Source organism: Hemiscyllium ocellatum, unplaced genomic scaffold, assembly GCF_020745735.1.
Source record: "Hemiscyllium ocellatum isolate sHemOce1 unplaced genomic scaffold, sHemOce1.pat.X.cur. scaffold_915_pat_ctg1, whole genome shotgun sequence".
Lineage (NCBI taxonomy): Eukaryota > Metazoa > Chordata > Chondrichthyes > Orectolobiformes > Hemiscylliidae > Hemiscyllium > Hemiscyllium ocellatum.
In genome coordinates, this window is record NW_026869306.1 from 126,750 (window position 1) to 154,348 (window position 27,599).

At 45.7% G+C, this 27,599-nt stretch overlaps 1 long non-coding RNA gene across 1 annotated transcript; it reads left to right on the plus strand.

Moving 5' to 3' along the window:
- LOC132814783 (uncharacterized) lies at window positions 1–27,599 on the plus strand. The gene is made up of 4 exons (XR_009644493.1): window positions 1–108; window positions 9,682–9,816; window positions 23,447–23,583; window positions 27,506–27,599. It is a non-coding gene; the product is annotated as an uncharacterized LOC132814783 (long non-coding RNA).

The following is a 27,599-nucleotide window of genomic DNA, read 5'->3' on the forward strand; positions in this document are numbered from 1 at the left end:
GATGTTCCTAACTCCTGTCTCATCCATCACCTCATTGAAGCTGGTTGGTCAGCCAGAGAGAGAGAGATGGAGAGGGAGATCTGGAGCCTTCAGTAAATCCTGCAGCCGGTAAGATCACTCACAGTAAACAGCACAAGGTGGAGGTGGTAGACTTCTATATTCCGACCTGGAAGACAGGACATAGATACAGAGCTGGGCAAGGAACAGCAACATTCTAGGCTTCATTCCCACCATCTTGTGAGGGTCCTGCTTTCACCTCTGCTGTACTGGTCCTCAATGCGACAGCACAGGGGATAGCAGGCATCAATCCTGGCCCATTCTGTGTTAGTGATCTCTGTAATATCCTCCAGTCCAGATAATCCTTCCTCTGTTTGGAATCTCCACACCATTCTCCCTGTCTCTGTCAGGTTCTTCAATCCCTAACATCCTAATTCCTAAACTTCTGCAGTAGATACTCAATTCCTTCATCCCTGTAAACCCTGACTGTCCTGTCTATCCCTGTAAGCTCCTTCCACCAACACCACCCTCCATGTCAATGTATTTATCTTTAACCTCTCCATCGGTCCCTACCTATGTAATCTTCTCCAGCTCCTACAACCCTTCCTTAGCTGTGAAAAAATTGTAATCTCCTTGTCCTTCTCTAATTCTTTGATCTTTATCTTGTTAAATTTCACCCTCATTCCCGACACCATACCCCTCGCGACCACAGGAACCTCCTTCAGTTTGTACAACCCTCCCCATTTGTGTAACTGTCTCCACCCCAGTAACCTGGCATTCTCCATTGCCTTCCGATCTATGTAGCCTCCAGAGCCTAGAAGCCACCTTATATTTATAAACGTCTTCAGTCACGACAACCTTCCATATCTCTGTTAGTATACACAATACTCTCCTAGATGAAACAGCCCCCTGTCTGTGCCTCTCAGTCTGCCTACCTCTTCCTTTCTCCATCTCTATACCTATCTCCAGAATCTAATCCAGCTCCCTCTATCTCTGTAAATTCCTCCAATCCCCAAACCCCTTTGTCCCACTGACGTTCTTGACCAGATGTAACTCTGTTTAACTCTAACATCCTTGAGTCCCTGTAAGCCTCCCTGTCTCTGCAATCTCTACCCATCTGTTCAATCCCCCACTACTGAGGAATGACTCCCTGCATTCGCCATAAGGCAGATGGATGACAGTGAACAGATATGATGGAACTGTCATTCCGGAGATGTAGCTGATGATTGATCATCACTGGGAAGTGAATACTGAAGGGTTGTTGGGATAGAGTCATTAGAGTCAATGAGATGTACAGCATGGAAACAGGCCCTTCGGTCTAACCCATCCATGCTGAGCAGATATCCCAAACCAATCTCGTCCCAATAGGCAGACTAGGCAAAAAGCCAACAAGTTGTGAAGGAAGGATGAGGTTAATGCATTAATGAGACAGTCATGTGGATCTGAATATGAAAAGTGGAGCTGAGAATAAGCAAGCAGCAGCAACCGTTAGCAGGAATTCTATTGTAGGCACCAACCAGTGATGGGAATGTCAATGTGGTTACAGTCAGGACACTGAATGTACTTGTAGCAAGGGCTGTACAGTACCTGTGTGTGACAGTGGTGTGATCTCCATGCCGACTGATACAGCAGTGAGTATCAGTGCTGTAACGGATAGAATCCTGGATTGTATGTGAGATAGTTTTCTATAACATCATATCATATTTGTAGATCAAGTGCTGTGTACGAATAAATATCCAATAATCCCATTGTAAAGGAGTTTTGTGAGCAGAAACCCATAATATTATGCAGGACATACTGAGTTTGTGCTCAGACCATGAGATGTAGCAGGTGAATGAGGCCATTTGGCCCATTGAGTATACTGTGCCCTTCAGTCAGATCATGGCTGATCTGATACTGTTCAACTCTACTTTCCTGCCTTTTCCACAAAACCCTTGTTTCCCTGATTCAGTAACATCTGCAGGAGGTTACAGAACAGTCGGAGAGATAGACAGAAATGGCAAATTGGGTTTAGTCTGGACAAGTGTGAGATGATGTCAAATTCAAGAAGGAAGTCAGCATACTGAGGGATATTGATCTACGGAAGGATCTTGGTGCAAGTCAGTAACTCCCTGAAAATGGCAACAGAAGTGTTTCAGATGGAAAAGAAAGCAAATGGAGCACTGACCTTCATCGGTCACAACGTTGGGTGTAGTGGTTTGCATCTGATGCTGTAATTGTATAAAACGTTTGTTTGGTCACATTTGGAGAACTGTGTGCAGTTCTCATCTCCACACAATAGGGAGGATGGGGAGGCTTTGGAGAGGGTAAAAAAGGTGTTTATCAGCACGTTGCCTATGTTTGGGTTTTTAAGGGTATGTTAGGTGTGTAAGAGGAAATTAAACAAAGTTGGATTGATTTGTGAGGGTATCAGAGGCTGACAGGTGACCAGGTACAGGGATATAACGTTAGGACAGGGATAGATAATGTAGATAGTCAGAATCTCTTTTCCAATGTGTAAGTTTCAAATACTAGAGAGCAGAGGTTTAAAGTGAAAAAGAGAAAGTTTAAATGAGGTGTGTGAGGCAAGTTTTTTTTTACGTAGAGTGGATGTTACTGAGGGAGGTGGTAGAAGCAGAAATGTGAGTAAAGTTTTGAAGTGGCATTTAGGCAGAAACATGAACGGGAAGAGAATAGAGGGATATGGCCCATGTGCAGGCAGATTGTATGAGTTAGAATAGCATCATGGACAGCATAGACGTGGTGGGCCGAAGGGCCTGTTGCTGTGCTCTACTGTTCTATTTTCTAACTTCTCAGCATCTGCCCGATCAGAGCCCCTCAGAATGGATGGTTCATTCCATTTCTCTCTCATTATCTAAACTTCAATGGGTTCAACCACAACCTACTCCACCTCCCCTGACAGTAAGTCGGGACCATACTGACATTGTTAGAAAGGATAAGTCAGTATACAATAACTGGCCATTTAGAGACACATTTGATAAAAGAGAATTTGTTCCTGAGCCTGTTGGATTTAATTTGTCTGTGTGAATACAAATGGCAGAGTTGTAAGGGTGTAGGAGGGGTGTAGTGGTGTGGGGGATGTGGTGTATTTGAATTATCAGAAGCCTTTACACAAGTTTTAATAAGGGCTAAAGAGTAACTTGGTAGAGAATAGGGTCCCTTTACAGATCAAAAGGTCACGCATGTGTGGAACCAGATGAGATGGGTGAGATATTAGACAAAACAGCCTTGTCAGTATTTACTGTGGAGAAAGACATGGAAGCTCGGGAACTTGGGGAAATAAATAGCGATGTCTTGGAAAGAATCCTCACCAGAGAAGAGAAAGTGCTGGAATCTTAAAACAAATAAAGGTAGATCAATCCTCAGTAGCTCATTGGGTCGATACTAGAATATTGTGGGAAGCTAGGGAAGAGATTGCAGTGTCCCTTACAGAGATATTTATATTATCAACAGACACAGTGAGGTACCGGAAGACTGGAGGGAGGCTAAGGCTGTTGCATCACTTAAGGACTGCAGGGAAAAGCCAGGAAATTACAGTCCAGTGTGCCCAGTGATGGGGAAGTTGTTGGAGGAGATTCTGAGAGAAAGGAGCTATGTATATTTACAAAGGCAAAGGCTGATTTGAGATGGTCATCATGGCTTTGTGAGTGGAAAACCATATTTCACAAACTGGATTGACTCTTTGAGGAGTTGGCCAAGAGATAGATGAAGGCAGAGCAGTCAACGTTGTCCACGTGGACTTCAGCATCTAGTCAAGAGGAAGAAAGAAGCTAACTTAAGGTTGAGGAAGCAAGGATCAGACAGGGCTCCAGAGAGTTACATTGGGTGGCGCGGTGTCTCAGTGGTTAGCACTGCTACCTCATAGCACCACGGACTCCATTTCGATGAGAGCCTCAGGCGACTGTCTGTGGGGAGTTTGCACATTCTGCCCGTGTCTGCGTGGGTTTCCTCCAGGTGCTCCAGTTTCCACCCACCATCCAAAGATGTGCAGATTAGGTGACTCAGCCATGCTAAATTACCCATAGTGTTCAGGGATGGGTAGTTTGGTGCATTAGTCAGGGCAAATGGAGAGTAACAGGGTGGGGGAATGGGGCTGGGTTGGATACTGTTTGGAGGGTTAATATGGAGGTGTTGGGCCAAATGGCCTGTTTCCATACTGTAGAGATTCCCTGAAGGTACCAGGAAGGAACCAAGGAATGGACTTAGGGCAACTAGAAGGCGGCATGAAAAAGCTTTCTTGGGAAGGCTTAAGGAAAACTGTGAGGCATTCTCCACTTATGTGAGGAACAAGAGGATGGTCAGAGTGAGGATAAGGCCACTCTGGGATAGTGGAAGGAACTTGTCTCTGGAGTCACAGGAGGTAGGGGAGGTCTTTAATGAATACTATGCCTCAGTATTCACTGCTGAGAAGGGTCTTGTTGTTTGTGAGGACAGTGTGAAACAGGCTGATGTACGTGAACAGGTGGATGTTAAGGAGGAGGATGTGCTGAGAATTTTGTAAAAGATAAGGATAGATAAGTCGCTGAACCAGACTGGATGCGTCCAAAGTTACTGCACGAAGCGAGGGAATGGATTGCTGCGCACCTGGTGATGACCTTTGCACCCTCACTGTCCACTGGAGTCGGACCAGTTGATTGGAGGCAGGAAAATATTATTCCCTTGTTCACGAAAGGGAATAGGAATAATCCTGGGAATTGCACACCTGTCAGTCTTATGTCTGTGGTGTGCAGATTATTGGAGAGGATTCTGAGATAGAGGATTTATTTTTCCTTGGGAAACCATAGTTTGATTAGAGATAGTCAGCATGTTTGTATAAGGGACAGGTCATGCCTTAAAAGTCTTATTGAATCTTTTAAGAATGTGACAAAACACCTTTATGGCTTATTCAGGAAATACAGAGGCATGGGATACAGGGAAACCTGTCTGTCTGGATACAGGATTACTGGCCCACAGAAGACAGAGGGTGACGATAGATGGAAATAATTCATCCTGGAACTCAGTGACCAGTGGTTTTCTGTAGGGTGTGATTACAGCACTTCTGCTCTTTGTGATTTTATGAATAAGTTGGATGTGTGAGTGGAAGGGTCGGTTAGTAGACTTGCCAATGACACGAAGGTTGGTGGCGTGGCTGACAGTGTGGAGGTCTGTTCTAGATTGCAACGGGACATTGACAGGATGCAGAGCTGGGCTGAGAAATGGCAGATGGAGGTCAATCTGGAAAAGTGTGAAGTCATTCATTTTGAAGATTGAATTTGAATGCAGAAGGCAGGATCTTTGGCAGTGTGGAGGAACAGAGGGATCTTGGGGTCCAAGTCCATAGATCCCTCAAAGTAGCCACCCATGCTGATAGGCTTGTTAAGAAGGGATATATTTTGTGGGATTTCATTAGTTTGGGGATTGAGTTTTAAAGCGGTGAGGTTATGCTGCAGCTCTCTACAGCCCTGGTTAGACCCCACTTGTAATATTGTGTTCAGTTCTGGTCCCTTCATTACAGGAAGGATGTGGAAACTTGAGAGAGGGTAAAGAGGAGATTTACCAGGATGCTGTCTGTACTGGAGGGCATGTCTTATGAAGAAAGGTTGAGGGAGCTACGGCTTTTCTCATTGGAGTGAAGAAGGGTGTGGTGTGATTTGGCAGAGGTGAACAAGGTGATGAGAGGCATTCATAGAGTGAATAATAAGAGATATTTTTACGCTCATATAAATAGCTATTACAAGGGGTTATAATTTTCGGGTGATTAGCGGATGGTTAAGTGGAGATTTCAGAGGTAGGTTCGTAACATACAGAGTGGTGGCTGTGTGGAATGCACTGCCAGCGGTGGCAGTAAAATTAGATGCATTAGGGACATTTAATATACTTCTGGATAGGCACATGGATGATAATAAAATGAAGGGTATGGAAGTTAGAGTCATAGAGATGTACAGCACGGAAACAGACCCGTCGGTCCAACCCGTCCATGCCGACCAGATATCCCAACCCAATCTTGTCCCACCTGCCAGCACCCGGTCCCTATCCCATCAAAGCCTTCCTATTCATATACCCAACCAAATGCCTCTTAAATGTTGCAATTGTACCAGCCTCCACCCTTCATCTGACAGCTCATTCCATACACGTACCACCCTCTGCGTGAAAAAGTTGCCCCTTAGGTCTCTTTTATATCTTTCCCCTCTCACCCTAAACCTATGCCCTCTAGTTCTGGACTCCCCAAACCCAGGGAAAATACTTTGTCTATTTACCCTATCCATGCACCTCATAATTTTGTAAACCTCTATAAGGTCACCCCTCAGCCTCCCGACGCTCCAAGGAAATCATCCCCAGCCTGTTCAGCCTCTCCCTAGAGCTCAAATCCGCCAACCCTGGCATCATCCTTGTAAATCTTTTCTGAACCCTTTCAAGTTTCCCAATATCTTTCCGATAGTAAGGAGACCAAAATTGCACGCAGTATTCCAACAGTGGCCTAAACAATGTGCTGTACAGTCGCAACATAACCTCCCAACTTCTGTACTCAATACTCTGACCAATAAAGGAATGCATACCAAACGCCTTCTTCACTATCCTATCTACCTGGGTCTCCATTTTCAAGGAGCTATGAACCTGTACCCCAAGCAACACTCCCAAGGACCTGACCATTTCATGTATCAGTCCTATTAAGATTTCCTTTCCCAAAATGCAGCACGTTGCATTTCCCTGAATTAAACTCTATCTGCCACTTTTTTTTTATCTTACGGTCAGATAAAAGATTGGCATGTCATCATGGCCGAAGGGTCTTGTTCTGTACTTTTCTGTGTTCTACGTGTCATATGGTAAACTGGGTAATAAACTCAGATCAGTGTAAAATGATATGGCATTCAGGAGGAGCTAGTCAACTGGACAAAATAATGGTCTTGATGGTAGGAGACAGGGTGATGGGAGACATGCTGTTTTTCTGACTGGAGGCATGTGACCAGCGGTGGAGTGGGTCCCCTGTTGTTTGTCATTTGGATAAATGGTTTGGATGGGAACATTGGTTTCCTGTTAAGTAAGTTTTTTGGGTGATACTGACATTGGTGGTAAAGTGGACAGTGAAGAAGGTTATCTATGATCCAGCAGGATGGACAGTACTGCTGGGAGAGTGGGCTGAAGAATAGCAGATGGAGTTCAATTAGGTAAATGTGAAGTGTTCCAATTTGGTGAAACAAACCAGGGTGGGACTTGTACAATTAATGTTCGGGTCCTGGGTAGTGTTGTCAGTCAGAGACCAGGGATGCAGGTACACAATTCTTTGAAAGTGGTGTCACAGGTAGACAGGCTGGTGAAGCAGGCGTTTGGGATGGTTACCTCATTGGGCAGAGCATTAAGAGAAAGGGTTGGGACGTCATGTTGTATCTGTACAAGACATTGGTCAGGCCACTATAAAAGCATTGTTGATCAGTGGGAAAAACACATCTGGTTCACTGACCTTTTGTGTATAACATCTGACATTTAACCTGGTCTGGCTAACATGTGACCCCAGACCCCCTGCAATATGGCTGACTCTGAGCTGTCCTCTGGGTAATTAGCAGTGACACCTTCATCCCATGAATGAATAAATAAAAATACCTATGTCCCTCCCTACCTCTGCAAACCCCCCAGCTGCAGCAATCAGTACTGGCTTTGTAACACCCTGACCACTCTCTGTAACACTCTCACCACCTCTGGCACCTTCACCTCTCCCTGTTCCTTTTGTGACATTATACCCTGACAGTGATTCCCCTTCCCACTGCTGCCCTCCTGCTAGCAGACCCTTTGCAATCCCTTTAAAACTTATTCCTAAAACACAATCTCACTTCACGATTTTAAGTAATTTTTGGTGATCTTCTAAGCCTCATAATCTAATATGATACATTTTGTCCTGAGTGAGGGGTCGGTGGGAATTTCTTGCTGAGGTTTTGTCTGTTTCAATGGAATCTTATTTTGTTGAGTGATTTACACTGTTCCTTCAAATATTTTCCACTGTTCATTTACAGACCCATATTTCAGTCTGTTTAGCCTCTTTACCTTGGTCAGTTCTCATCTCAAACCCAAGTAATTGGCTGTTTTTGTTTCTAGTTGTAGCTTGTCCTTTCTGTGATTCACTTTAAAACTTTATATTTATTTAAACTGCATTTTATCACAATTTCCCTGAGGATCTCTGCAGGTGACATTACTCATTCACTAAGTTTGATCACACAACGGTCGCTCTGAGATAGTTACATCCCTAACCAATTGCACAATTTGTTATTCAAAGAAACACTGAAAAAAATTCTCTGAACTCCTCTTCCAATATCACTGTTGTCAGTGTGACTGTCCCAGATTATGTGAATATTGAAGTTTCCCAAAATTATCACAATGTGTTTGTTAAAAAAATTCCAGTGAGTTCCTGTGTAACGCAGTGATGAGCAATGGAATGCTGTTCGGTAGCTAAAACTGTTCTTCTGCTTGTGTCCTTGCAAGTAGTAGCCAGAATTTACATTCAGACTGACTCCACTTCATGATCTGAGACCAAATGCTTTCTCTGTAATGCCTTTCTTACCCATTATTGTTTGCGTTACCCATTTTGCCTGAATTTCCGCAAGGTTGTGATCCATTGACTATTTCTGTCCACCTTTTGTTCACCCTGTAACCACATCTCTCTGGTGTCTAAACCTCTTTTATCTCGGTGTCACAAATCAATCTACCTTATTGAAGAGACATTCAAAAAACATAATTTACTCTTTCCCATAATTTCCTGTCACAAACCGATTCCCTGATGTACAGTTTTAGTTAAGCTCTGTCCCATCCTGTTCCTTTCTGCTTGTCTTCTGCCACATTCCCATACTGCTCCCATTCTTCACCTTTTCCCTTTGGATTTGGAAAGCTCCTTTCACTGGCATCCTCTCTGTCAGTTGAAAGCCCCATCCATAAACTTACCGATATGATTGGCCCGGACCCTGGCCCCAGCGCAGTTCCAGGGGGACCATCCTCATGGATTATTTATTAAATCAGGTATGGGATGTGGGTGTCTCTAGCTGACCAGCCTTTCTTGCCCAGCCCGAGCTGCCCTTGAGCTGAGTAACTTGCTCGGCCATTTCAGAGGGTAATTGAGAGGCAAACACTTTGCTGTGGGGATGTCGTGCAGACCACGTGAGGATGAGCAGATGTCCTTATCTAAAGGACAAGGGTTTGGGGTTTTTGAACATCTGCAATGGTTTCATATTTATTTATGGATTGTTAATTACTATTTTTAAAATTATTTATGGTGAGATTAAAACCCACTTCCCCTGAACATTAGCTGAAGTTTTGGATAAATTCTCTCGCAGTAATACCACTCGGTCATCAATTCGCCTGCTCAGTGGTTGCTCATCCCTGAGCACTGATACCAGGGCATCATGAAGCTAAACCCATTCTTCCAACATGACTGTGTGATCCTGAGGTCTTCCAGCACTCTGGTGATATCATTCAGTCTCTCTCCCTTTGGTATCCCTCACTGTGTGGGTCTAATTGCAGCCTCTGTCAGAGCCTCCCGCTCTTGCAGTTACTCCAGATCCTGAGCAAACAGAATTCTCCACTCCAGAGAGATGCAACAGCGCAGACCAGGGATGGAGTGGGATTTTCCAGATCTCTGTGGGGTTCATTTCCATTCTCCATGTGTAAACCTCACTGCATCAGTCTAATTCCCCATTCTGTCTATTTTTCTGTCTCCTGTAGGTCCTCAGGAAAGTGCTGACTCCATAGACTTCCCAATTGCTGGGTGTCTCGTCCAACACCTCATTGAAGTTGATTGGTCAGCCAGAGAGACAAAAGGCAGAGAGATCTGGAGCCTTCAATAAATCCTGCAGTGAGGTAAGTTCACTCACAGTGTACACAGCAGGGAGCAATGGGAGGGCTCCAAACATCATCTAACATGACATGACATAGATACAGTGCTGGAGGGTAAGTACAGTACAGTACAGAAACACCCCTGGCTGAATCACCACGTCTACATTAACTTACGTTGCACTGAGACAGCATGGGGAGTTCATAGTTATCAATCCAGGCCGGTGCTGTCTTAGTGAGCATCAGGGCAACAGAGCGGAAAGCAGGCCTCCGACGAGATGTTGTGAATGCTGCCTGGGATCTTTCTGTTCTGTGTTCTCCCTCCAACACTGTACTAAGACTCACTACTCTGCAACACTCTATGTGTGGCATGGCTTGTGCACCGGTGTCTTCAGTCATTTTTAACTCCTATAACAGTTCCTGTCCCTGTAACTCCTCCCTTCCTGATAGACCCTCCACATATTTGAAACGTACTGCATTTTAGACTACCATCCCTTTCACTATAACTTGTTTCAGTGTCCACAACATGCTTTACTTCCGTACTATAATCCTCTTTACCTGGATACAGAGTGATACAGCACGGAAACAGAACCTGTGGTCCAACTCGTCAATGCTGCCCATGTTTCCTATACTGAATGAGTCTCATTTGCCTGCGTTTGGCCCTTAGCTCTTCAAACCTTCCCCTCTCCATGTTCCTGCCCAAAGGTCTTTTCCATGTTGTCATTGTTCTTGTTTCTCCCATGTGCCCCCTGGCACAAGGTTCTGTCTGTGCACCATCCTCTGTGGATAATGTTGCCCCCTCAGCTCCCTCTTCAAATCTTTGCTCTCTCACCTCCAGTTTGTACCCTCAAGTTTTGGACTCCCTTACCCTTGGCTATTCACCATTCTTAGGCCCAATCCTTGTGACACTCCACCAGTCACTGTCCTCCAGTCTGATAAGCAACCCTCACCACTACCCTCTGTCTTCTACCTTTGAGCCAGTTCTGCATCTAAATAGCTACTTCTCCCTGTATTCCATGAGATCTAACCTTGCTAACCAGTCTCCCATAGGGAACCTTGTCGAACGCCTTACTGAAGTCCATATAGATCACATCTACCGCTCAGCCCTCATCAATCCTTATTGTTATTTATTCAAAAAACTCAGTCAAGTTTGTAAGGCATGATCTCCCACGCACAAAGCCATGTTGACTATCCCGATTCAGTCCTTGCCTTTCCAACTACATGTACATCCTGTCCCTCAGGATTCCCTCCAGCAACTTGCCCACCACCGAGGTCAGGCTCACTGGTCTATAATTCCCGGCTTGTCCTTACCACTCTTCTTAAACAATGGCACCGCATTAACCAACCTCCAGTCTTCCGGCACCTCACCTGTGACTATTGATTATACAAATATCTCAGCAAGAGGCTCAGTAATCACTTCTCTCGCTTCCCACAGAGTTCGAGGGTACACCTGATCAGGTCCTGGGAATTTACCCACCTTTATGCATTTCAAGCCATCAACACTTGCTCGTCTGTAATATGGATATTTTGCAAGGTGTCACTATCTATTTCCCGACATTCTATATCTTCCATATCCTTTTCCACAGTAAAAACTGATGCTAAATACTTGTTTAGTATCTCTGTCTTTTAAAACGTTGTCATTGTACCCACATCCACCCTTCTTCAGCAAGTTCATTCCACAATCAAAACACCGTCTGTGGAACAATTTGCCCCCATGTCTTTTTTTGAACATTGCTCTCTTCTAAACTTTAAGACGTGGTCCCTCCTCTTGGGAGTCCCCCATCCTGTGTTAAAGACAACTACCATTAAATCGATCTATATACCTTATTTTTTAAAATTTACTTTTATAACATCACGTCTCAACTTCCAGGCTCGAGTGAAAAAAGACTCAGCCTGTCCAGCCATTTTGCAGAACTCAAGCCTTCCATACCCAGCAACGTCCTGGTAAATCTCTTCTGAATCCCCTGCAGCTTAATAATATCCTCCCTATAACTGGGCGACCAGAACTGGACAGAGTATTGCAGAACAGGCCTCACCAATGTCTGTGCAATCTCAACATGACGTCCCAAATTCTCCATTCAATGGACTGAGCAATAGTCAGGCATGCCAAGCACTGTCTTATCCATCCTGTGATGCAAACTTCAAGAATTATGTACCTGAACCCGGAGGTCCCTCTGCTCTAAAACACTAACTGAGGCCCGAACAGTAATTGTATCGGCTCTACCTTTGTTTGTTTTACCAAGTGCATTATCTTGCATTTATTCAGATTGAAGTCCATCTGCAATTTTTCAGCTCATTCACCCATATCATCAAGATCCCTTTGTAATCTTAGCAAACCTCCTTCACTGTCCACTATGTCACCCTCCAGCCTTCCAGCCCATCACACATGGCTGTCATTGGTACAAATACCTTTGTTAGCGGCTCCACAGTTCCTTCCCTAACATCCCACAATGCCCTGTGATACATGTAATCAGGTCCTGGGGCTTTCCATACCTTTGTGTTTTAAAACGTCCAGCACCACCTCTTCTATAACATGCCCTCTTTTCAAGCCATAGAGATGTACAAGGGAAACAGACCCTTCGATCCAACTCATCCATGCTGACCAGAAGATCTAAATAAGTCCATCCCATTTATCAGCATTTGGCCCATGTACCTCTAAACCCTTATTATTCACATACCCATCCATCCCTTAAATGTTGTCATAGTCTAAGTATGTGTTACTTTCTCCCTCAGCTCATTCCATACACACATCACCGTGTGCATAAAAAAGCTGACCCTTCAGTCCCTTTTAAACCTTTCCCCCTTTAACCTTAAACATATGCCCTTTAGTTTTGGACTCCCCAACCCCTGGTAAAAGACCTTGAATGCTTACCCAATCCATATCCCTCATGGATAATCCTCTGTCAGGTCACCCCTCAGTCTCTGATGCTCCAGTGAAAATAGCCCGAGCTTATTCAGCAACAACCCCGGCAACATCTTGTCAATCTTTTCTGAACACTTTCAAGCTTCCCAACCTCCTTCCTATAGCGGGATACTGGAATTGCAGCAAACTCCAAATATGGTCTAACGTATTACTCTTGTTCCCTGAGTTCCCCAGTCTTTGTCAACAGTAAGTTCTGGAGTCACAAAATGTGTTTAAAGTCTAGCCATATCCTACGGTTCCACACATCAATGATCTCATTGATCCTTAAGGAACACTATTTTGTTTCGAGTTACACTTTTACTCAATATAGTTATACAATCACTTTTGCATTCTCCCTATCATTTCCTGCCGAGGCTATTTCATGTACCCTTTCTGCATTCCTGATTTCCACCCAAAGTGTATCCCTACAGCCCCTTGATCCTCATGCATTCCCTTGATCCAGCTGGCGATACCTGAAATATGCCCTTTTTCCTTGTCCAATAGACAGCCAGTGTTTCCGAGGGCTGTCAGCATTGAGCTGCACACAAACAGGAACATACTGGTGGTGATCGCTCAATTTATCTCACTTTTAAAATATTCTCAGTTGCCAGACTTCCCTTTCCCTGCAAATAGACTCCCTGATCACCTTTTGAAAGTTCCTGTCTAATACTGTCAAGATTGGTCTGGTCCCATTTCATACCTTGAACTTGTGGACCAGACCTGTTCTTTTCCATCTTTATTCTTAAGCTAAGAGAATTGTGGTCATTTTGGCAAAAATGCATTCCCACTCACACATCAGTCCCTTTCCCGACCTTGTTTCCCAAGGGAAGGTCAGGCTTTGCCCCTTTCTCTTTTCAGACCATTTACATATTGTTTGGGAATTTCTTGAACATAATTACCAAATTGCTACCTTGCAAATGCTGAACACTGGCAGTCCCAGTCTAGGTTTGGAAAGTTGAAAAACCCCAACCATAACAGCCCTATTATTCTGATTGATATTTGAGATCTCCTGATATATTTGTTCCTCAGTCTGCCACAGACTATTCGGGGTCAGTAGGACAATCGTATCAAAGTGATGACCCATTCTTATTTCTCAGTTGCACTAACATAACTTCAGTGGGCAATCCCACAGGAATATCCTCTCTAAATCTTGCTGTGATGATTTATGCAATCAAAACCCACCACCACACATCCTCTCTTGCCTACCCTTTGATGCTTCCTGTAGCATCTCCACCTTGAACCAATGTGCTGACAGCCCTGCCCCTCCCTCGGCTTTGTTTCTGTAATAACTGTAATGTCCCAGTCCCATGTTCCAATCCATGCCCTGAGTTTATCTTCCGTAGCTGTCAGGCCCGTTGTATTGAAATAAATGCAGGTTAATCATCAGTTTCTCCCCATTTCCTGCTATATTCTTGCTTGCCTTGTCTGCTGAAATTGTTCTCATTAACTTGTGCATCAGCCTCAATCTTCTTTCTGGCCTTAGGACTGTTTAAGATGCAACACCCTACCAGACTGGTTTATATCCTCTCAAGCAGCTCCTACAATTCGCCCCACCAGGATGTGGATCCCCCTCCTGCTCCCAGTTCAGATGTCTTCCCCACCCTGTCAACATGTGCTGACAACTTCACACATCCAGAGACTTGTCCACCAAGGTCCCTTGTTCCTCAGTACTCCAGGTGGACCTACCATTCATGATGTATATCCTTCACTTATGAGACTTCCCACAGTGCATTACCTCACAGTGATCAGAAGTAAACTACATCTGCCATTACTCTGCTCAGTTTATCATCTGATCGATATCAGACTGCAGCCACACCGACCCGCCGAAGCACAACCCACCTATACCCCGACATTTACCCCTTTTACCTAACACTACGGGCAATTTAGCATGGCCAATTCACCTAGACCCGCACATCTTTGTGACTGTTGGAGGAAACCGGAGCACCCTGAGTCGGGAATTGAACCCGGGTCTCAGGTGCTGTGAGGCAGCAGTGCTAACCGCTCTGCCACCGTGCCGCCCACAAGTTATGCTTTCACATCCAAGTTATTAGTGTACATAATAACCAGCAATGGTTCCTGCACAGATCCCTGTGGTACACCCACTGGTGAAAGAATTTCAAACATGAAGAAGTGTATCCGCTAATTTTGTATCTAATTTGCGAACTTGCCTTGTGGCTCTTTACATTTGAACCAGCCTTCCATGAGGGATTTTGTCAACCGTCTTATTCAAGTCCATGTAAACCACATCATCTGCACTGCCCTCATCAATATTTTTAGACACCATTTCAAAAAAACTGAACTGAATTCCTCAGACAGTATCGTCCTCTACCACATCCGTGATGACGCTGCCGAGGTGATCTTTGCCTTTGCAAGTGTCGATTCATCCTCACAATTGTTCCCATAACCGCCCCCCCCCCCCCCCCCCCCGCTGTCAGACTATCTGCTCTGTAATTATCTGGCCAATCTCTGCTGCCCTTCTTGAACAAAGGAACCGCATTAGCGATCCTCCAGTCTTTCAGAACTTTACCTGTGGCCAGCAAAGTATTAAAAATATACACCAGGGCCCCAGCAAACTCCAGCCTTCCTTCCCATAGCAACTTGGGATACATTTCATGAGGCACTGGGGATTTCTCCACCTTTATGCCTGTGAAAACATTTAATACCTCCTCCTTATTCATCTTATCATGTTCTAAAACCTCACCATCCCCACTGAAATCCCCGACTACAATGCCTTTCTCCTGTGTCAATACAGATGGGAAGCTTTCATTGAAGACCTTACCTACTTCCTCTGGCTCCATGCACGGATTGTCCCTTTGGTTTCTAACAAGCCTCGCTGTTTACCTGGGAATCGTCTTCCTCTAACTGTACTCATTAAACACATTGTGGCCTCTCCTTAACAGTATCTGAAAAGGATATTTCATGCCCATTATTTGCCCATCATTTTAAGGATCCCCTTGCACTCTCTATACGTTGGTCGGTCTTTGCCTGTTTTCATCGCATTGTATTTCCTTTATCAAGCTCAGGATACCGCTTGACCAGTATTCACTGGAGTTACTGCCTTTGTCAATCACTCTTCGCAGAACACACTGGCCTTGAATTCTCCCTGTATCACTTTGACGCACTTCCTCTTTCTGAATATGAACCCAACTGCAAATAGTTCCTCCCGGTCTGTGTTTGCCAGATCCTGTCTCGTGATAATGATAATGCCCAGTGACAGTGATATTCTAACAATTAGGGGGCTTCCACAAATTTGGCGTCTTCACCTCTGCCTTGTCCTTATATTTTACCAAAATGCCTTTGAAACCAACTGTTATGACCCCCATCACCAAAACACTATAAAAATCCTTACGTTTGTCATCTTGTCCAGCACCTACAGCCCACTCTGTCTGTAACATCCAGCCCTTACTGACCTGCCCACCTGTGTACCTTCCTCCAGCCTCTCCAGCACATGATGTCACTGTAACCTTCTCCAGTCCCAGCAGCACTCCTCCATCCTGTCCTACAGCACCTTCATTACCTCTAACCTTCCACCATCCATTTCACCTCACTGTCTGTACAGAGTCCTCCAGTTCCTACAGCGTTTCCTGCCAACCCTCCCTTTGTGTAACATTGTGAAGCCACCTGAAAGCTCCTGAGATCTGTAACCTTGCCCTCTCTCTCTCTCAATCTTCTCTGTCTCTGTGACTAACTCCCATCAGTACAATGTTTCTTACCTCTGATCACCTCCAGTCAGGACGAGCCTTCTTAGCTCTCGAACATCCTGCAGCCACTAAAAGCATCAATGTGCCTGAAATATCCTCTCAATTGTTGCAACAATTCACATTCCCACAACTGCATCTGTCCATAACCTTAGTCAGTCCATAGAATCCTTGCTAACTCAGTAACCTCACCCAGTGTGTACAACTCTGAGTATGCCTAACTTCATCCAGTTTCCCCAACTGTCCCTACCTCTAATTGTAGAGAGAATCCACAACCTTCCCTATTGTGTTAACTCCCTCTAGTCCCTCTCATGGACACCATCTATGTAACCTTCTCCTGTTCCAAGAGACCCTTGTGAACTTGTGACCTAGTCCAATCTCTGCAGTGCTCTGTATAATCAGCCTCACTGTGCCTGGAACCTGGCTTCAATTCCAGCCTTGGCCGACTGTCTGTGTGGTCTTTGCATGTACTCCCCTCTGACTGTGTGGGTTTCTTCCGGGTGCTCCGGTTTCCTTCCATAGCCCAACATTTGCACGATACGTGGATTGGCCATCAGAAATTCACTGTAGTATTCAGGCAAGTGTGGTTTAGGTGAGTTCACCACGAGAAAGGCAGTGTTTAATGGACAGGGAGAGGGATGGGTCTGGTTAGAATGCTCTTTAGAGGGTTGATGTGGATTTGTTGGGCCAAATGGCCTTTTTCCACACTGTGGAGATTCTATTCAGGTTATTGCCCAGTCCTGTCAACCATCCCCAATACTCTCCTTATATGTGGAGTCTCCAACAGTCTCTAAAACACTCCTTGGCGATGTAAGATTCTCCAGTCCTTACCACAATCGATATGGCTGTCACCACTTCCTGCCTTTAGAATAATCCCTAAAATTATTGCCATTCGTTACATCACTCCCAATCACTGTTTCATCCTGAAACCCCCAAAAACATTTATATCTCTGTAAACTCATCTGAACTGTCTATATTTCCTTTTGACAATCCCATTCTGAGACTTTCTCCATATCAAAGAAGTCATTAAGTGTAGGTAACCCTTATTATTGTAACCTCCCTCCAGCCTTACAGCACTGAGGATCTGTAGAAACTCTTTTCAAACCGACAGCCATCTCTGTGTCTGTAATCTCCTCCACTCCCCATAATACATTCTCTCTGAGCTCTTCTGTAGTCCATTAAACACTCCCAAACACTGTCTGCATCAGTGTAACCTTCTCCAAAAACACCACGTTCCTTATCTGTGTAAATCCCGACACCAGTCCCTATCCCTCTAAGCTCCGCCTAACAATACAACCCTCCGTGTGTGTATTCACCTTCAGTCCCAACATCCCTCCCTATCTGTGTAATCTTCTCCATGTTCTTTTTTGTTCAGTATCTTCAACTGTCCCTGTCAGTGTAATCTCTTCTGGACCTGAAAACTCCCCCTCTCTTTAACTTTCTCAGTCTACACAACCCTCACTATCTGTAACCTACTCCTGTTGGAGAACTCTCCCTCTGTGAACTGCTCCAAATCTTCAACTCCCTATGAGCTCCTGCAGTCTTACAGCCCTCCCTGTGCACATAACCTCTTCCAGTCCCTAAAACGCCATCAGTCTGTGGAGTCCCTACCAGCATCCCTATCTGTGTTATCCTGTCAGGTCCCTGCTACACTCCCGATCTGTAGATCCCACTCCAATGCCTGTGTTTCACCCGGTCCTGTTCCTACAAGAACCATTAACTATGTAACATTCTCCCGTCACTATCACCCACCGTGTCAATGTAAGCTCCTCCTGTATCTCCATCCAGTTACGCATCTCCATAACCTTCTCCAGCTCTTACATCCCTATCTGTGTAAACATCACTCTCCACTCGAACCCTCCCTACCGCAGGAACTTCCTCCTGTTTGTGCTATGCTCCCTTATCTGTGAAACTGTCTCCAACCAAACTTGCCACCCCAATCTCTCAAAAACGAACCCAGATTCCACAGCCTCCATGTCTAAATAACCCCCAGAGCCTAAGCCTTCCTAGATCTTTAAACATCTTCAGTCACGATGACCCTCCATATCTCAGTTTGTTCCGCCAGATGTTACAAAACTCTTTATCCCTGCAACCTACTCAGCTGCCAAAAACAGTCCCTGTCTGTGTAATCGAGCCCTGTCCTACCAACAACCTTATCCCTGTAAACTCCGCAATCACTCGTAGCATTCCAACTGTTTGTAATTTTTATTAATGACTTGGATGAGGGCATTGAAGGATGGGTCAGCAAGTTTTTAGATAACACAAAGATTGGAGGTGTCGTTGAAAGTATAGAGGGCTGTTGTAGGCTGCAGCGGGACATTGACAAGATACAGAGATGGGCTGAAAGGTGGCAGATGGAGTTCAACCTGGATAAATGCGAGGTGATGCATTTTGGAAGGTCGAATTTGAAAGCTGAATACAGGATTAAGGATAGGATTTTTGGCAGTGTGGAGGAACAGAGGGATCTTGGGGTGCAGGTACATAGATCCCTTAAAATGGCCACCCAAGTGGACAGGGTTGTTAAGAAAGCATATGGTGTTTTGGCTTTCATTAACAGAGAGATTGAGTTTAAGAGTCGTGAGATCTTGTTGTAGCTCTATGAAACTTTGGTTAGACCGCACTTAGAATACTGCATCCAATTCTGGTCACCCTATTATAGGAAAGATGTGGATGCTTTGGAGAGGGTTCAGAGGAGGTTTACCAGAATGCTGCCTGGACTGGAGGGTTTATCTTATGAGGAGAGGTTGACTGAGAGCAGACTTTTTTCATTGGACGAAAGGAGGAGGAGAGGGGACCTAATTGAGGTATACAAGATAATGAGAGACATAGATAGAGTCGATAGTCAGAGACTATTTCCCAGGGCAGAAATGACTAACATGAGGGGTCATAGTTTTAAGCTGTTGGAGGAAAGTATAGAGGGGATGTCAGAGGCGGGTTATTTACACAGAGTTGTGAGAGCATGGAATGCGTTGCCAGCAGCAGTTGTGGAAGCAAGGTCATTGGGGACATTTAAGAGACTCCTGGATATGCATATGGTCACAGAAATGTGAGGGTGCATACATGAGGATCAGTGGTCGGCACAACATGGTGGGCTGAAGGGCCTGTTCTGTGCTGTACTGTTCTATGTTCTATGGTCTAATTAGAGACAGTCAGCATGGGTTTGTGAGGGACAGGTCATGCCTCACAAACCTTATTGAATTCTTTGAGGATATGACAGAATACGATGATGGCTCATTCAGAAAAGAAGGTTGATTGGGATACAGGGAAATCTGTCTGTCTGGATACAGGATTGGATGGCCCAGAGAAGACAGAGGGTGGCAGCAGATGGACAGTATTGAGCCTGGAGCTCAGTGACCAGTGGGGTTCTGTAACAATCGGCTCTGGCACTCTGTTCTTTGTGATTTTTGTCAATGACTCGGATTGTGGGTTAGTACGTTTGCCAATCGCATGACGGTTGATGGAGTGATGGGGAATGTGGAGGGCTGTTGTAGGTTGCAGTGGGACATTGACAGGACGCAGAGCTGGGCTGGGAGTGGCAGATGGAGTCCAATCTGGAAAAATGTGAAGTGATTCATTCTGGAAGGTGGAATTTGAATGCAGGATACAGGGTGAAAGGCAGAATGCTTGGCAGTGTGGAAGTACAGAGAGACCATGGGGTCCATGTCCATTGATCCCTCAAAATAGCCACGCACGTTGGTAGGGTTGTTAAAAAGGCATATGTTGTGTTGGCTTCCCTAAGAAGGGGATTGATTGTAAGAGCCGTGAGGTGTTACTGCATCTTTATAGCATCCTGGTGAGACCACACTTGGAATATTGTGTTCAGTTCTGGTCCCCTGTTTACAGGAAGGATGTGCAAGTTTTAGCGAGCGTACACCCGAGATTTACCAGGATGCTGCCTGGACTGGAGGGCAGTTCTTACAAAGAAAGGTTAAGGGAGCTAAGGCTTTTTTCATTGGAGTGAAGAAGGGAGCGGGCTGACTTTGTGGAGGTGAACAAGTTGATAAGAGGCACAGAGAGAGAGTGAATAGTCAGAGACATTTCCTCCTATGGAATAAATGGTTATTACAAGGCGGTATAATTTTAAGGTGAATGGAGGATGGATAAGCGGGTAGAGAATGGTAGGTGGTTGGAATGCACTGCCAGTGGTGGTAGTAAAATTAGACACATTCGGGACATTTAATAGACTCTTGGATAACATGTGGATAATAGTGAAATGAAGGGTATGTAGTTTACTTTGTTCTTACAGTTGGATAAAAGGTTGGCATGAAATCATGGCCGAAGGGTCTTGGGCTGTACTGTTCTGCGTTCTGTGTTCTGTCTGGTATACTGGGTGATAAACTCAAAGCAGTGTAAAAGGATATGGCATTCAGGAGGAGCTAGTGAACTGGATACAAAATTGGCTTGATGGTAGGAGACAGAGGGTGATGGGAGACATGTTGTGTTTCTGACTGGAGACATGTGACCAGTGGTGTAATGGGTCCACTGTTGTTTGTCATTTGGATAAATGGTTTGGATGGGAATATTGGTTTCCTGGTAAGTAAGCTTCTTGGGTGACACTGACATTGGTGGTAAAGTGGACAGTGAAGAAGGTTATCTATGATACAACAGGATGAACAGTTCTGCTGGGATAGTGGGCTGAAAAATAGCAGATGGAGTTTAATTAGATAAATGTGAAGTGTTCCATTTTGGTGAAACAAACCAGGGTGGGACTTGTACAGTTATTGTTCGGGCCCTGGGTGGTGTTTTCAGTCAGAGATCCAGTGACCCAGGTACACAGTTCTTTGAAAGTGGTGTCACAGGTAGACAGGCTGGTGAAGCAGGCGTTTGGTGTGGTTATCTTCATTCGGGAGAGCATTAAGCGTAAGAGTTGGGATGTCATGTTGTGGCTGTAAAAGACATTGGTGGGGCCACAGTAAAAAACATTGTTGATCAGTAGGAAGAACTCATCTAGTTCACTGACCTCCTCTAGTGAAGGACATCTGACATTCTAACCTGACTCCACACCCACAGCAATATGGCTGACTCTGAGCTACCCTCTGGGTAATTAGCAGTGGGGACAAAGAACGTTGTTCCAGGCAGTGACACCCACACCCCATGAATGAATATATAAAAATACCTATGTCCCTCCCTACCTCTGCAAACCCCTCCAGCTGCAGCAATTCAGACTGGCTTTGTAACACCCAGACCACTCTCTGTAACACTCTCACCACCTCCAGCACCTTCACCTCTCCCTGTTCCTATTGTGTCAATGAACCCTGACCAAGGTTCCCCTTCCCACAGCCCTGCTCCTGTGAGCAGACCCATTGCAATCCATGAACATTTACTCCTAAAACACACTCTCACTTCAGGACTTTATGGTGATCTTCTCAGCCTCATAATCTAGTATGATCCCTTTTGTCCTGAGTGAGGGATCAGTGGGAGTTTCTTGCTGAGGATTTTACTTTTTCAATCGAACGTTCTTTTGTTGAGTACTTTGCATTGTTCCTACAAATGTTTTCCACTGTTCATTTTCAGACACATATTTCAGTCTGTTTAGCCTGTTTACCTTGGTCAGTTCTCCTCTCAAACTCTAGTTGTAGCTTGTTCTTTCTGTGATTCACTTTAAAACTTTATATTTCCTTAAACTGTACTTCATCACAATTTCCCGAAGGATCTCTGCAGGTGACATTACTCATTCACTAAGTTTCATTACACGGTCGCTCTGCGATAGTTATGTCCCTTAACAGTTGCACAATGTGTTTTTCAAAGAAACACTGAAAAAAAATTAACCGAACTGCACTTCCAATATCAATGTCGTCCGTGTGATTGTCCCAGATTATACAAATATTGAAGTTTTCCAAAATTATCACAATACCTTTGTTAAAAAATTCCAATGAGTTCCTGTTTAATGCAGTGATGAGCAATGGAATGCTGTCGGTGGCTAAAACTGCTGCTTGTGTCCTTGGCAAGTAGTAGACAGAGTTTACATTCAGACTGACTCTACTTCATGATCTGCGGCCAAATGCTTTCTCTGTAATGCCTTTGTTATCCATTATTGTTAGCGTTGCCCATTTTGCCTGAGTTTGCACAGGATTACGAACCACTGAATATTTTTGTTCACCCTGTATCCATGTCTCCCTGGTGTCTAAATCACTTTTATATCTGTGTCACAAATCCATTCACCTTATTGCAGCAACATTGTCCATTCAAAAAAAAACATAATATCCTCTCTTCCACAATTTTCTGTCACAAATCTATTTGCTGATGTACAATTTTAGTTTAACTCTGCCCCATCCTGTTCCTTTCTGTTTGTCTTCAGCCACATTCCCATGCTGTTCCATTGCTTCACCTTTTCCCTTTGGATTTGGAAACCTCCTTTCACCTGCATCCTCTCTGCCAGTTTAATGCCCTATCCAATAACCTACCAACATGATTGGCCAGGACACAGGTCCCAGCACAGTTCCAGGGGGCCCATCCTGGTAGCTTTCATTTTAAAATCAGGTAGGGGATGTGGGTGTCTCTTACTGACCAGCCTTTCTTGCTCAATCCTAGAATCCCCTGAACTGAGTAACTTGCTCGGCCATTTCAGAGGGTAATTGAGAGGCAAACACTTTGCTGTGGGTATTATCATGCAGACCAGGACAGGATGGGCAGATGTTCGTATCTAAAGGACAAGTGTTTGGATTTGTTGTACTTCAGGAATGGTTTCATACTTATTAGTGGATTGTTAATAATTGTTTTTAAAATTATTGATTTCAAATGTCTCCTTTTCAGATGGCGGGATTCAAACCTGTCTCCCCTGAACATTAGCTGAGGTTTTGGATACATTCTCTCACAATAATAGCACTAGGGCATCACTTCATCTGCTCATCCCTGAGCACTGATACAAGGGCATCATGAAGCTAAACCCATTCTTCCAACATGACTGTGTGATCCTGACATCTTCCAGCAATCTGGGACTATTACTTAATATCGCTCCATTTTACAGATCTCTGTGGGACTCAGTGCCATTCTCCATGTGTAACCATCACTGCATCTGTTTAATTTCCCATTCTGTCTATTTCTCTGTCTCCTGTAGGTACTCAGGAAAGTCCTGACTCAATAGCCTTCCCAGCTGCGGGGTGGATTATCCATCACCACATTGAACGCAGTTGGTCTGCCAGAGGGAGACAAAGGGAAAGGAGATCTGGAGCCTTCAATAAATCCTGTAGTGAGGTAAGGCCCCCCACAATGCACAGAGCAAAGAGCAATGAGAGGGCTCCAAACATCTGTTAACACAACATGACATAGATACAGTGCTGGAGGCGAGCACAGTACACACACACCTCGGACTCAATCACCGCCCCAATGCAACTTCTGTTATATTAAAGCTCACTACTCTGCAATACTGTATCTATGGCATGTCTTGTAGTCCAGTGTCTTCAATAATTTTTAATTCCTGTAACAGATCCTATGGCTGTAACCTCCTCCCTTCCCGATAGTCCCTACACATATTTGAAATGTACTGCATTCCAGATGACCATCCCAACCCCTGTAACTTTGTTCAGTGTCTACAATATGCCTTATCTCGGTAATCTCCTCCTTCAATAAGGTAAAAACAAGGACTGCAGATGCTGGAAACCAGCGTCTAGATTAGAGTGGTGCTGGAAAAGTACGGCAGGTCAGGCAGCATCCGAGGAACAGGAAAATCGATGTTTCGGGCGAAAGCCCTTCCTCAGGAACAGAGGCGGGGAGCTTGCAGAGTGGAGAGATAAATGAGCGAGGGTGGGAATGGGAAGAAAGTAGCATAGAGTACAATAGGTGAATGGGGTGGGGAAGAAGGTGCTAGGTCAGAGTGGAGGATGGGGGAAGTTAGCAATGAGTACAATGGGTGAATGGGGGTGGGGATGGGGGTGAGAGGTCAGAGATGAGGATGGAGTGGATAAGGTGGGAAGGGAGATAGGCCATTAGGACAGGTCATGAGGGCGGTGCTGAGCTGGAAGGCTGGAGGTGGGGTGAGATGGGGGAAGGGAAAATGAGGAAACTGGTGAAGTCCACAATTATGCCCCGGGGTTGAAGTGTTCCGAGGCGGAAGGTGAGGCGTTCTTCCTCCAGGCGTCGGGTGGTGAGGAAGCAGCGATGGAGGAAGCCCAGAACCTGCATGTCCTCGGCAGAGTAGGAGGGGTAGTAGAAATGTTGGGTCACAGGCCGGTGGGGTTGATTGGAACGGGTGTACCAGAGATGTTCCCTAAAGTGCTCTTCTAGGAGGTGTCCAGTCTCCCCAATGTAGAGGAGACCGCATCGGGAGCAGCGGATACAATAAATGATATTGGTGGATGTGCAGGTAAAACGTTGGATGTGGAAGGCTCCTTTGGGGCCTTGGATGGAGGTGAGGGGAGAGGTGTGGGCGCAGGTTTTGCAATACCTGCGGTGGCAGGAGAAGGTGCCAGGAAGGGAGAGTGGGTTTTTGGGCGGCGTGGAACTGACCAGGTAGTCACGCAGGGATGGTCTTTGTGGAAAGTGGAGAGGGGTGGGGAGGGAAATATATCACTGGTGGTGGGGTCAGTTTGGAGGTGGTGGAAATGGCGGCGGATGATTTGGTTTATGGGAAGGTTGGTAGGGTGGAAGGTGAGAACTAGGGGCATTCTGTCCTTGTTACGGTTGGAGGGGTGGGATTTGAAGGCGGAGGTGTGGGATGTGGACGAGATGCGTTGGAGGGCATCTTTTACCAGGTGGGAAGGGAAAATCCGATCTCTAAAGAAGGAGGCTATTTGGTGTGTTCTGTGGTGGAACTGGCCCACCTGGGAGCAGGTACGGCGGAGGCAGAGGAATTGGGAATAGGGGTTGGGAATTTTGCAAACGGTAGGGTAGGAAGTTATGTAATCTAGGTAGCTTTGGGAGTCGGAAGGTTTGTAAAAAAATGTCAGTGTCAAGTCAGTTGTCATTAATGGGGATGGAGAGGTCCAGGAAAGGGAGGGAGGTATCAGAGATGATCCAGGCAAATTTAAGTTCAGGATGGAATGTGTTGGTGAAGTTGATGAATTGCTCAACTTCCTTGAGGGAGCACGAGGTGGTGCCAATGCAGTCATCAATGTTGCAGAGGAAGACGTTGGGAGTGGTGCCATTGTAACGACGGAAGATGGACTGTTCTACGTAGCCAACAAAGAGACAGGCATAGCTGGGGCCCATGCGGGTGCCCATTGCTACCCCTTTGGTCTGGAGGAAGTGGGAGGATTTGAAGGAAACATTGTTAAGGGTGAGGACAAGTTCAGCCAACCGAATGAGAGTGTCGGTGGAAGGGTACTGTTGTGGACGTCGGGAGAGGAAGAAACGGAGGGCTTTAGAGGTCCTGGTCATGGTGGATGGAGGTGTAGAGGGATTGGATATCCATTGTGAAGATGAGGCGTTGGGGGCCAGGGAAACGGAAGTGTTGGAGGAGTGGAGGGTGTGGGTGGTTTCTCGAACGAATGTGGGTAGTTCCTGGACTGGGGGATAGGACAATGTCGAGGTAGGCAGACATGAGTTCGGTGGCGCAGGAGCATGCTGAGACAATGGGTCGGCCAGGGTGGTCAGGCTTGTGGATCTTGGGAAGGAGGTAGAACCGGGCAGTGGGTGATTCTGGACAATGAGGTTGGAAGCTGTGGGTGGGAGATCTCCTCCTGAGGTGATGAGGTTCTGTATGCTCTGGGAGATGACGGTTTGGTGATGGGAGGTGGGTCATGGTGAAGGGGGTGGTAGGAGGAGGTGTCTTTGAGTTGGCATCATGGTTTCAGCGGTGTAGAGGTCAGTGCACCAGACTACTTCTGCACCCCCTTTATCTGCTGGTTTGATGGTGAGGTCGGGATTGGAGCAGAGGAAGTGGAGGGCTGGGCGTTGTGAGGGTGAGAGGTTGGAGTGGGGGAGGGGGTAGATAGGTTGAGGCAGTTAATGTGTCGGTGGAAGTTGGAAATGAAGAGATCGAAGGCAGGTAATAGGCCAGCTCGGGGTGTCCAGGTGGATGGAGTGTATTGGAGGCCGGAAAAGGGGTTCTCAGAAAATAGGTGGGAGTGTTCATTGTAAAAGTAAGCTTTGAGGCGGAGGCGGTGGAAGATGTGTTCGATGTCACGGTGTGTATTAAATTAATTGATGTGTGGACGGAGGGGGATAAAGGTGAGGCCTTTGCTGAGGACTGATCATTCGTCCTCAGTGAGGGTGTGGTCAGGGGGAATGGTGAAAACTCGGCAGGAGTGGGAGCTGGGACCAGGCGTAGGTGTGGTGCTGGGGGAGGGGACGGTGCCTGTAACTGGAGTGGGTGTGGTGTTAGGGGGGATGGGGATGGAGTCATGGGCAGGAGTGGTGTTCCCTCAGGGTTCTGGGGGTGGGGATGGTGACGGTGGGACTTGGGGGTGGTGTCAGCAGAATGCAGGTGAGTGGTGTTGGTGGGGACGGAAGTGTTGGCAAACACGGCAGTGGGGGGGAGCGGCAGTCACTGAGTGTGTGACATCAGCGATGATGTGAGGGGCGGAAGTGATGTCACTTGTGGTGTATGAGGAATTGTGAGGGGCGGAAATGGCATTTACTTTATTTTAACCAATAATTTCCTGTCACAAATCTATTTGATAATGTCGTATTTTAATTAAACTCAGTCCCTTAATGTTTCTTTCTGTTGGTCTTCATCCACATCTCCATGGTGTTCCAATATTTCAACTATTCTCTTTGGACTTGGGAATTTCCATTCACCTGAGACCTGTCCCCCTCCTCATCTGTGTCCGTTTATAGCACACTGCATAATCCTGGTACCAGAGGAGCCTATCCCAATAAAATAGCTCAGTCCTCCCTGAGTACTGGGAGCAGTGCTCACTGGTCAGAACCACTTCTGATGATACCATTGTGTGATCCTGACACCTTCCAGCAAACTGCTGATATCACTCAGTCTCTCTCCATGTGATATCCCTCACTGTGTGGGTCTAATTGCTGCCTCTGTCAGTGTCTCTCACTCTTGCAGTTACTCCAGATCCTGAGCCAACAGCATTCCCCACTCCAGAGGGAAGCAACTGCACAGGCCATGGATAGAGATGGGAATTTCCATATCTCTGTGGGACTCAGTGCCATTCTCCATGTGTAACCTTCATTGCATTAGTGTCATTTCCCATTCTGTCTACTTCTCTATCTCCTGTAGGTATTCCTGATGTCCCTGACTCAGCAGAATTCCCAATTCCTGTCTCGTCCATCACCACATTGAAGACGGTTGGTCAGCCAGAGAGAGATGGAGA